This window comes from Loxodonta africana, chromosome 23 (genome assembly GCF_030014295.1).
Source record: "Loxodonta africana isolate mLoxAfr1 chromosome 23, mLoxAfr1.hap2, whole genome shotgun sequence".
Taxonomy (NCBI): Eukaryota; Metazoa; Chordata; class Mammalia; order Proboscidea; family Elephantidae; genus Loxodonta; species Loxodonta africana.
Genome location: NC_087364.1, coordinates 76,182,509 through 76,194,661, shown reverse-complemented (window position 1 = coordinate 76,194,661; position 12,153 = coordinate 76,182,509).

The following is a 12,153-nucleotide window of genomic DNA, read 5'->3' as shown; positions in this document are numbered from 1 at the left end:
CTGGGAACCCCTACTCTAGATTATTCCCAGAACTAGACTCCTGAAACAGTATCTAAACACAATTTTTAATTGTCAAGAGGAAACAGGAAATGAAGCAAAGAACAAGTGGGAGTGAGATGATGGCCATAGAAAAAGAGGCAGGGTTTGATAAAAAAAATCTGAAGATAGGTTTTTTTTATAAAAAATACACCCTCTCCTCACTTATCAACATGGTTACATTCTAAAGACCAGACTGTTATGCAGAATCAGTGTTATGCAAAAAGAAGGATGGCTACATCAGATCACAAAATAGAAGATGGCTACATCATGACATAACTGCCAAATTACATCATTAAATAACTGCCAAGTTACATAATTACATATCTGCCAAACCACTGAGGATCATGGCCCAGCCAAATTGACACATAACCTTAACCATCACAGCCAGCATTACTCTTGCCTTGCACCTCGGCTTTTGTCACTGCCAGACATATGTCACTAATGCACAAAGTAGTCAGATAGTAGATTTTTTTGCTATTATTGTAAATGCAAAATGTCAGGTAACAGTTGATAAAATGAGGAGAAGGTGTAAGAAGGAAATCAAACTAAATCCACAGCTCCACATCGCAGACCTGCACCCTCACCTGGAGCCCCACTGTGCCCTTCCTTCCTGCTCCCTCCCAGTTGGTGAGGCCCCAGAGAGCTTCCATATCAGTAGGCTCCGTATCTTTCTACCTCAGCCCTCATTGGAGACCACTTTTATTTTCTCTTCTATGCAGCATTACCTCCTCCTTGGTTCTCTTGGCTCTTAAGCATCCCCACTCCCCCACTGAAAACTCGCTGCTGTGTTTAGCGGCTGTGTGTTTTTTTTTTTTTTTTTTAGTCAGCCCCAATTCATGGCTACCCTGGGCACCGCAGAACTAAACGCCACTCAGACCTGTTCCATGACCATGGTTGGCTGCAGTTTGGACCGTGATGATCCACAGGGTTTCAACTGGCTAAATTTTGGGAGTTGATCGCCACACCAAACTAGGGGTATTTCCCTGATCGCTCCATGCTGTTTTACCTCTCCTTAATTTGATATTCTACTTTTTCTGCCTATAATGCTCTTCTCCATCCTTGTCCACCTGAGGAAAAACTACTCACCTTTTAATATTTACCTTACGTTTTCCTCCTCTGTGAAGTCTTTCCTGAACAGATGTCCTTTCTTAGTCCTACTATATTTGACCAACAACTGTCTTAACCCCCCTCACACTGCAGCCAAACCCGTGACATAAGTTGACATACTTCTGTCACTACCCTAGTAACTAACTTGTTTACTTGCCCAACTGTCTTCCTAGACATTAAATTCCTCAAGTGTAGGAGTCATGTCCTGGCCATCCAAGTCCAAGAGTCTTGAAGTATCTTCAGTCCCACTCAATCACTTCACCACGGGAGACTTTCTTTGCCATTATCATCTTCCTCATATACTCTCCAGGACTGGCTGGAGAAACTCTTCTCTCTTGGAATCCTTTCTGACCACCAATATGGTTCCTTTGCTGCATTTCCTACCTCCAATTTCTATGGAAGCTGTAAAATAGGGTTGTATTTCCAACTGAGTCTCATTCTACAACATGTAACCGTAAAACATAGAAGCAGGGTTATTAAAGCCTCAAGGGAAAATGGATGAGAAAAATATCAGTCTGATTCATTATAAACAGTTATTATAAACAGTGGGCTTGCTAGCAAGTGACAGGAAAACTAATTTGCATTTGCAACAAAATTACACCACTGGTTTTCATCTGCCACTGCTTCCATCCCCCACTCTACCATATTACTAGAACTCTATAGTTGAAGAAATCCTACCAACTTAAAAAGCTTTGGGGTCTGTGACTCGTGCTCATGAGGGCATGACCTGAAATCTTTGCTAATAATCTATGTTTTGCCCAGACTTCCAGGTGGCTAGGAAGTCCTCCAGAGACCTAAGAGGAGAACCTTAGCAATAGTTAGCGGGTACTTACAACATGCCATGTACTGTGCTAAAAACCTCTTCCCCCCAAAAAAAACTTCCTGAGTAGATATTAATATTTCCATTTGGTAGATGAGGAAGATGAGGCTGGGGAAATTACTACTTCCCTGCTATTCCCAGTGAGTCAGCTGGGAACACTGTCCAACTCCAAAGCCCATGTCCTTCTCATCCCACCTCCCTGCCCCTCAGAGACTTCAAGCCTTTCTTCTGAACAGTCTACCGGGTAACTGTCTCTAGAGAAGAACCTTTTCTTTATATCTGACTTTAATCTTCTAAACTAATTTTCTTTTTCATTGTCCTCCCGAAGAGAAATTTTAAACGTAACTGTCTTTTTTCCCTCCACATAAAACCTTCATCGTCGTGCGTCGTGTTTTTAAACTACCCCTTAGACTTTGCCCTCAGATTAAATGATCCCTGTTCCTTCCACTCTTCTTTAAGTTTCATGTTCTGTAAGCCTTCATCCTCATTCATCATGTTTTTTAAACTACCTCTCAGACTCTGCCCTCAGATTAAATGATCCCTGTTCCTTCCACTTTTCTTTAAATTTCATGTTGGAAACCCTGGTGGCATAGTGGTTAAGTGCTACGGCTGCTAATCAAAGGGTTGGCAGTTCGAATCCACCAGGTGCTCCTTGGAAACTCTATGGAGCAGTTCTACTCTGTCCTATAGGGTGGCTATGAGTTGGAATCGACTTGACAGCACTGGGTTTGGTTTTTTTGGTTTTAAACCTCTCCAAGTTCTCCACAATCACCATAAGGATGAAGCTCCAGAACAGGGGAAGAAATATCCACGATCATGGAGACGGCACAGGACTGGGCAGCATTTCACTCTGTTGTACACAAGGTTGCCAGGAGTTGTGACCCAATGACAGTGTCTCAGACTTGAGGGTAGGAGGCTGGTCTTAAGTTCTATTAGCTAATCACTTGGGGCTAGTCCTCTAATTCTGCCCCAAACGCCACACAACTTTGGCGTCTTCTGCCTGAGGAAAGTGAAATGAACTGCTGGCAAAGGTGTAGCCCAGGTAATGGTCACACAGATAAAATGGACTTAATTCAAAAGACACTGATGTATTCTGACTAAAATGCTGCTTAGAAAAAGTAATTTACTAAATATATTTCCCTAGAGTAAAAACCATGTAGGAAATATAATGTTGAAATCATGCTGAGAGGATAACTAAAAGAAATACCAAAATCTTTATTATTTGATAATACTTAGGATACATACCATTCTCTAGAAAACCTGAAAGGTGTTCTTTTTATTTTATCTGAGTAGATGATGCCTTTATCTTCCCCCCAAATAGTACAAATCAAAAAAGAGAGAGAGAGAAAAGAAATTAAAAACCGATAAAAAAAGAATTTTTTTTATTAACTTTTATTAAGCTTCAAGTGAACGTTTACAAATCCAATCAGTCTGTCACATGTAAGTTTACATACATCTTACTCCGTACTCCCACTTGCTCTCTCCCTATTGAGTCAGCCCTTTCAGTCTCTCCTTTCGTGACAATTTTGCCAGCTTCCCTCTCTCTCTATCCTCCCATCCCCCCTCCAGACAAGAGTTGCCAACACAATCTCAAGTGTCCACCTGATATAATTAGCTCACTCTTCATCAGCGTCACTCTCCCACCCGCTGACCAGTCCCTTTCATGTCTGATGAGTTGTCTTCAGGGATGGTTCCTGTCCTGTGCCAACAGAAGGTCTGGGGAGCATGGCCACCGGGATTCCTCTAGTCTCAGTCAGACCATTAAGTATGGTCTTTTTATGAGAATTTGGGGTCTGCATCCAACTGATCTCCTGCTCCCTCAGGGGTTCTCTGTTGTGCTCCCTGTCAGGGCAGTCATTGCTTGTAGCTGGGCTCCAACTAGTTCTTCTGGTCTCAGGATGATGTAGGTCTCTGGTTCATGTGGCCCTTTCTGTCTCTTGGGTTCTTAGTTGTCGTGTGACCTTGGTGTTCTTCATTTTCCTTTGCTCCAGGTGGGTTGAGACCAATTGCTGCATCTTAGATGGCCGCTTGTTAGCATTTAAGACCCCAGACGCCACATTTCAAAGTGGGATGTAGAATGTTTTCATAAGAGAATTATTTTTCCCATTGACTTAGAAGTCCCCACAAACCATGTTCCCCAGACCCCCGCCCCTGCTCCGCTGACCTTTGAAGCATTTATTTTATTCCGGAAACTTCTTTGCTTTTGGTCCAGTCCAATTGAGCTGACCTTCCATGTATTGAGTGTTGTCTTTCCCTTCACCCAAAGCAGTTCTTATCTACTGATTGATCAATAAAAAACCCTCTCCCTCCCTCCCTCCCTCCCCCCTTCGTAACCACAAAAGTATGTGTTCTTCTCAGTTTTTACTATTAAAAAGAATATTTTTAAAAAATAAAATGTACTTTCTTCTACTTCAATTTTTGCTTGAAAGAATAAATCATTGGCATGATTTCTTCATGTTTAAGAACTTATCTTAACACATTCTGCTTCATAAATTAAGGAAAACATATCTTATTCAACCATCTTTGGAACACCAGAATCTTGACTGCTCAGGTTCCGGGTTATTTTCCCAAACGAAAGTACAGAGATCTTCAAGTCACTGAGGAAAGGTGGAGGGTCGCGTCACTAAGGTCACAAGGCAAGCATGAGGGAGAGGGATGTTTCTTGTAATTAAAATCACCACCACGAATTAAGTGCCCACCATGTGCTGTTGTTGTTGGGTGCCATCAAGTCAATTTCGACTCCTAGTTACCCCATGTGACAGAGTAGAACTACCCCACAGGGTTTTCTTGGCTGTAATCCTTATGGAAGAAGATTGCCAGGTCTTTCTCCCACGGAGCTGCTGGGTGCGTTTAAATCACCAACCTTCCGGTTAGCAGCCAAGCGCGTAATTGTTATGCCACCAGCGGTCCTTACCGTATGCTAGGTACTTCAAATTTATTACAGATAGTTCCCGACTTACAACCTATTCAAGTTACAACAAACTGTGCTTGCGACCCTCCTTTATTTTCTTGTACGTCTTACCATTGGCACTATGTAGTACATAAAATGTCGCAGTGAGTGATTGGCTGATGTCATCATATCTGTACGTTTATACATAATGTTTCCAACTCACAAAGACAAATTAAGATCGGATTTATAAAGATGCTGATAATAAAGGCAATAACAATGAAAACTTTCTAAAAAATGACCTATGTGACTTATGTCAGAACCGACTTAAGACGGAGTCGTCGGAACTGAACCCTGTTGTAAGTTGCGGACTACCGGTGTATCTAAATCTTCAAAACGTTTCCCAGGTAGATGCTGCTGCTGGTCTCATTTTGCAGTCAGCACAGGGAGATTAAATGACTCGCCAAAGGTCACATGGTTGGTTGGCAGATAAGGGAGCTGGCCTTAGAAGTACATCTATGATACTCCAAAGAGTACACTCAGTTCACACTGCCCTTTGAACAATTTTGAAAATTATAAAAGGCAGTTTCCTATAAACAAAAGTGCGCTTCACAAACAGAAATGGCCATGGTTCAACCAGCCAAGATGACACAATTTCTACCAGGAAAACCAGGACTCACAACCATATGACCAAAATAAATGGCCCTGGAATACAAAATGCCAAGGGGATCTGAGCCTGCATTAGACTGACAGCGACGAACCACTGGAACCAGGCTGCCAAGCAAATCCACATGTCATTATCTGTGCCATAAAGTGATGTCTGTAAAAGTATCGAGAGAGCAAACCTATGAAATGCTAAAACACTTAATTGGCAAAAATTAAGTACCGCCTGTCAGATTCAAATGAAGAATAACCCTGAAAATGTTTTTATCATTAATTACACTTAAAAACGAGAAATGAACGTGTAGATGGATGTTTTCAAAAGAAGACATAGTTCTACAGAGCAACAAATTTCAAAGCAAATGGAAAATGAGTCATAATGTCAGAGAAAATATCTGCTTATACAGCCAGGCTTTAAATATTAACACTACTGCCCAATAAACAGAGAAAAATTATTCCCACTGACATTTTAATAGAGGTTTTAAACATACTGTTAGGGATTGAATTGTGTCCCCCCAAAATACGTGTTGTATAACCTATACCCATGATTATAATCCCATTTGGGAACGGATTTTCTTTGTTATGTTAATGAGGCATTATTAGTGTAGCCCAAAACCCGATGCCATCAAGTCAATTCCAACTCATAGCGACCCTATAGGACAAAGTTGAACTGCCCCATAAGGTTTCCAAGGAGTGGCTGGTAGATTTGAACTGCCAACCTTTTGGTTAGCAGCCGTAGCTCTTAACCAGTGAGCCACCAGGGCTCTTAAATCAATTTCTTTTGAGATGCAAAATAGCAGATTGAGCAAGCAAGCAAGTAAGCACAAAAGAAGGAGAAGATACAGGCTGTGTAGTCATCACGGAACCCAGGAACAAAAGTTGAAAAGAGACAAGGACCATCCCCCAGAGCCCATAGAGAAAGAGAGCCTTGCCCCAGTACTGGTGCCCTGAATTCTGACTTCTAGCCTCCTAAACTGTGAGCAAATAAATTTCCGTTTGTTAAAGTCACCCACTTGTGGAATTTCTGTTATAGCAGCACTAGATAACATTATCTACTAGATAAATGATCAGGCTCCATTCTCCACCACAATCCTTGATCTTAAAAAGATACCCTGGTACAGCTATCGTGGAAAACAGTTTGTCGGTTCCTCAAGAAGCTGAACATAGAACAACCATCTAATCCAGCAATCCCACCCTTAGGCATATACCCAAAAGACCTGAAAGCAGTGATGCAAACAGACATATGTGTACAACAGTGTTCACTGCAGCACTGTTCACAACAGCCAATAGGTGGAAACAGCTGAAATGTCCATCACCTGGTGAATGGATAAACCAAATGTAGAATAGGTGTGTGTGAAACATCACTCAGCCATAAAGAGGGGTGAAGTCCCAGTGCACGCCACAACATGGATGAACCCAGGGGACAGCATACTGAGTGAGGTTAGCCAGGCACACAAGGACAAATACCATATAATATCACGTATGAAATAAGCAAATATATAGAAACCATACATAATTAGTGGTTACCAGGGGCCCGGAGGAAGACGGGGAGTTGTTTTTTTTTTTTTTTTTTTGGCATAGAATGTGTATTAATGGTGGTGGGACAATTTGGAAAAAGATAGCGAGAATGACTGTACAACTTGAAGAATGTAATCAATATCGCTGAAGTGTACACTCAGAAATTGATAAAACGCTGTATGTTTTGCTATATGTACATAGCCATAAAAAAAAAAAAAGTACACCCTAAATACGTATGCAGACTTGCACAGACATTCATAAGAGTATTTAGGTTTGGTCACAGTATCAGGAGGGCCCAAGCCCTGGACAAGGACATCATGCTTGGTAAGGTGGAGGGTCAGCAAAAGAGAGGAAGACCCTCAATGAGATAGATGGACACAGCAGCTACAAGGATGATCAGTTGAGGCTCGGCCCATCGTGATTCACAGGGTTTTCACTGGCTGATTTTTGGAAGTAGATTTCCAGGCCTTTCTTCTTAGTTTGTCTTAGTCTGGAAGTGCTACAAATCTGTTCACCACAGTCAGGGAGTGGTTGTGTGTGAGGTGCACTGAACGGGAATTGAACCCGGTCGCCCACATGGAAGGTGAGAGTTCTACCACTGAACCAACAATGCCTCAACAGCGGCATACCACTGCAAATGTCTCACTTTTGATAACTGCACCCTGGTTATGTCAGGTGTTAACATCAGGGGGAGCCGTGTGAAGGATACACAGGAACTCACTGCACTATCATTGTGGCTCCTCTGTAAGTCTACAGTTATTGTGAAATGAAGAGTAAACAGAAAGCACAATTACTTATTTGCTATTCTTTTATCACCGCCTTAGATATTTGAAACGCTCTGTAAATACTAATAGACTTTCACATATTTTCCCTGTTCTCTACAGCAGTGGTATTTGTGCCAACAAAACAAAGTGAAAATCATTATGGTTCTTAGGCATTAAACAAAAAAAAAACATAGAAAGTGCCCAAGAAGTTTGGGGAGATATAGAAAGATATAAACCAGTTAACAATAATTTGAATGTCAAGAAACCAAATAGCTCTGTTTTTATACTATTTTTTCCTTTTCTGTAAATCTTGGTTGGGAAGTCATTTTCTCAACTCTTTCAGAGCTCATAAATCTTCCATAATCCTTATAATCACTGATTAAGCTCTTTTTTGTTAACTCCATCATACGCTTTAAATAAAAAGGGTTGTAGACGGTCTTACTAAGGAGCTTCGCAGTCGCTAATCTAAGCTACAAGAGAGCAAACAAATTCAATGTGCTCTTAATATGATTCAAACACGTTTCCAGTTTCTTATGAGGAATAACTAAAAATCAAAGGTGGTGACATACTTGTGATTGAAACTAAAGAATAATTCGAGGTTCTGCAAAAAGCAAAAGTAAGAAAAATACTTTATAGTTTACTATTGATTATGTTTTTCCCTTTAGTAAACGTTGACCAGGGTGTTTATCCCAGCTTTACCATGGTTTACGGAATGTATGGAAAGGTAGGTGGAGAGCTGATAACTTGGCTTTCTAATTCATAAGAGAGTAGATCCTAATGGACTGGGCACTTCCTGGAGACATGAGACTTGAGATGTCCACTCTATGTGTCAAACAAGTACATGGTGACCAAGATGGCACACAACGACAGAGATTGCTATGTGTTCACCAAACCCCATTTCCACTTCCTCCTAGGTGAACAGCCAGACCACACTCTCAGTCTCCCTGGCAGCTAGGTGGGGTCATACAATTGAGTTCTGGCCACAGAATTTGGGAGCAAGTGATGCATGCCACCTCCAGAACTGGCCTGTGACCATGTCCCATATGGTCCTCCACACTCTTTCTTCTCCCATCTTCTGGCTAGATGTTTACATCCAAGGCGGTGTTGCTTGCCCCAAGTTCAAGAGAAGGGAGCCTCTTTGCCTAGGTTGGTTGGCTATGACCCATCAATCACCACGTCCAAACCAATCAGCATTGGACTGTGATATGAGTGAGAAATAAAAATTTATTGTCTTACACCATTGGGATTCCTTATGATTTAGGAACAGTGATATATGAGACTCCCAACTTTCAATAAGCTAAGTGATATGTGTTGTGTCTAAATAGATCAAAGTCGAGCAGGCATTCACGAATGTCTTTTCACTACCCTCCCTTCTTCTTCCTTTTTCCCCTTCTGTCTTATGTTATCTAGACCATAGTTTTATTCTACCTGAGCTTTTTTGTAAGCCAGGTAACTATATGTTCCACTTTTCCTGAAAGATTGCTGATTTATGCCTGTAGTCCCCCTGTAGTTATTAATATTAAATTTCACTCTCAAAAGATTGGCTGATAAAATATAGGGTCATGCTAAAGGTAAGCCACCCTGTCTCCTTCTTGGTAGAGGACGGGATACAAATAAAGGAATGAGTAAAACAGATGGATCACAAAGGGTACTATACTTTATGAGCATTTAAAGTTGCACTTTTTCCCTATTATTTTTTAGGTGGCCAAAATTATGGTACTTTCTCTCTGATGTATTATACAATATCATTTCTTTACAAGTGTATCAATCACAATGGTAGAAAATATTAAATGGGCAGCCTGCAGAATATAATGCTGAAATTCTTTCAGTAGTTTAGCTAAATGGTTTTGGTACCTGTTACATATTATTACAACTTATTGAGTAATAAATCTGTCTATTAAATACTAACAATTATAAAAGTATAGCCATAAAAGTCTTGGATAAAGAGAATCTACATACAAATTTAGGATTCTCATAAGAAATACAACTAGAAAAGAGATCTGGCCAAGTATTATACCTGGGTGGCTAGCCTTGGTGCCAAAGTGGTTAAAGCGCTCTGCTGTTAACCCAAAAGTCAGTGGTTCGAACCCACCAGCCGCTCCTTGGGAGAAAGATGGGGCAGTCTGCTCCCATAAGATTCATAGCCTTGGTAACCCCATGGGGCAGTTGTACTCTGTCCTGCAGGGTCGCTAAGAGTCTGAATCAACTCGACGGGAATTTTTTTTTTTTTTTTAAAGCTAGGAGTCTAAGTTTTCTTTAAAGGCTATGTATAGAAATTAATTCCATGGAATTTTTTCCATTAAAAAGAGTTTCAAACTGATAAAAAATATTCTCCATTGGCAAACCGGGGTATTTCTTGATTTTCTGGATCATTAACTACAAATAGACATTTCTTCACACCCCCTGGAGACAGTTTTAAGAAATCATTTTAGTTTTAGGCCATTTTTCCACAACAGGTTTAAAAAAGAAACAACAAACAGAAGCTCTAATGACTATTATTAGGTTAGAGTTAATTAGAAATTAACCTTAAAACTGCTTCTTTATAAACAGTTGCAGTACAGAAACTTCCCTTTCAGGAAGAGAGCATGTAGAAGCGGAAAAATGAGCGTCAGTGAAAATGGTATTATGAAAAGGTAAAAACTATCCCCTGACGTGGAAAGGACTATAAGTAGGTAAGCAGAAGATTCGCACTCGCTGTGCCTTCCACAATAATCCAGACTCCTGCCGTTTTGAATATGGATGACATCTCTGTTTTAACTCTGGCATGAAAATCTTCTCCATTTTATTCAGGTCTCCACCTGAACCTACATTACCAAAATCTCCCTAACTTATTGTAAAAAATGTCATTAACCTTTCGTGAGAATTAATCACAAAAGATGCTGAAATTTTGTGTTGTAGCCTGTATCTGCAAACCGATTTGAAATGCACTCCACCACATTGAGCTTCTGTCTGAAATAGCGGATTTAAAAGTTTGATATAGTACAGCCGGTTCCCCATTCATTGTGTTATCATTTTATACAGTCTGTCCATAAAAATCCCAAGAGAAGAATGTACTCTCTGTCTGTGAAAAATAACCCACTGTCTGTGGCTTATGGAAACAACGACAGAATTTTAAATACCTTGGAAGAGCCAGGCGTAGCCATTCACATGATTTTTGCCAGCACGCCTCTGGTTGAACGGCAACATTCAAATATAATGAACCGAAGAATATAATTAAATATGCACCCTAATGAGGAACGGAGAACTGAGATTTTTGTCATTTTTCAAAAACAAAAGCTTCTGAAATTTAAAATAATGAAGTAAAATGGCTGCTGGAGAAAAGTAAAGGGTGTGTTATCAGGCACAACAGTAAATGTCAAATATAATATACTACAGCAATAGTCTTCAGTTCAGCTAAGGTGCTTTCATTTCTTGTTCCCATGTATCTCCTGCTGCTAACTGCTCATCTCCCATCAGTTCTATTCTCATCAGTAGTTGCCCTGGTCAGGCAGAAAGACTGTCCTGGTTTAATTAAGTGCCCACACTAATAAGAGGAAGCTAAGCAGACTTGAGCAAGCCTCACACACCAGTTCTCACATTTGATCAGGTGGTGACAAGCCTTAAGTTTAAACTGAACACTCTGGAGTTTAAGTCTGTGTGAGTTCAACAAGAAGACTATTCTCTCAAAATCTCTCTCCTAGTCTTGAGGCCCCTAAAGAATGAAAATAATAGTTATTATTGATTCTTGCAACATGGAACTCTATTACAATAACTTCAGGTATATGATACACCCAACAACTTGGCTTTGAGTTGTGAATTCTGTGAGGTGTTTGCCTAAACAATATTTGCTACAACTACAATTTAGGTGTTGAAACATCAAAGGGAGTTACCATTTGTTTACAGGCAAGGGATACCGCTAGCGTCATTAATTCATCTTCACCAATTTCAGTCAGATTGGAAGAGGATGAACAAGGAAGGAGGAGGAAAACAGCAGTGATGGGATCGGATAGTCTAGAAGGTTACAAGATACTTTCCATGTGTGAGCAAGAATCCAAGGACCAGGCAACACCACCTCCACTGTCAGACAAGCATGGCTCTACGTGCATCCTTGCAGCATGGAAACAAGTCTAAGTCCACACCTGTCTAGTGGAGACTGGGTGAGCCAGGGAATAGTGGTAGAGTCTCAGCGCTCCGGAGCAGCAGGAAAAACGGAAGTATCAGTCCTGCTTGCGGGGTCCCTGAGTGGAGCTATGGTGCTCTAATTGGGCGACCCCACTTATTTGGATTGATGGGAGTCTAAATGAAAATACGTAAAACTGACTTCCTTTATCCATTAATTGTTATTTATTGCATATATATCATATAATGAAAAACTAAAA